The sequence below is a fragment of the Fonticula alba genome (genome assembly GCF_000388065.1).
Source record: "Fonticula alba strain ATCC 38817 unplaced genomic scaffold supercont2.18, whole genome shotgun sequence".
NCBI lineage: Eukaryota > Rotosphaerida > Fonticulaceae > Fonticula > Fonticula alba.
The window spans coordinates 191,620-192,119 of record NW_009242988.1 but is presented as its reverse complement, the minus strand read 5'-3'; positions in this window follow the sequence as shown (position 1 = coordinate 192,119).

Below are 500 nucleotides of genomic sequence, written 5' to 3'. Positions count from 1 at the left end.
ATGGCCCGGCAGAGCCGCGCCCCGGCGCACTCGGCGTCGTAATTCGCACACCCGGTGGATGTGGCCACTTTGGTGGTCGTGCTTTCGGCGGCCGAGGAGAACGCCCGCATATGGAGCAGCGACATGCCCCCAGGAGCCATGATGATGGCCGGGCATGCTGTCGCATACACGCCCCCGTTGGTGGCCAGGGGGGAACCTGGCCCCGAGCGACCGGTGTGTGGCCCCGGGCCAGAGACCAGCCCCGCCGGGCCGCCGCCGCCGTCGCCAATGCCGGCGAGCCCCACGCACGCAGGGCTCGCACGGCCGTCCTTGAAGCCAACATATGATGAGAGAGAGAGAGGGAGAGGGAGGGAGAGAGAGAGAGAGAGAGAGAGAGAGAGAGAGAAAGGAAGGGGGAGAGGGGGATGGGGGAAAACAGAGGTGGCCATGCGCCCCAGGAGAGGCGCCCCGTTCATGCACCCCACGCCCACAAATAGATCCCCACACACAGCCCCTCCAAG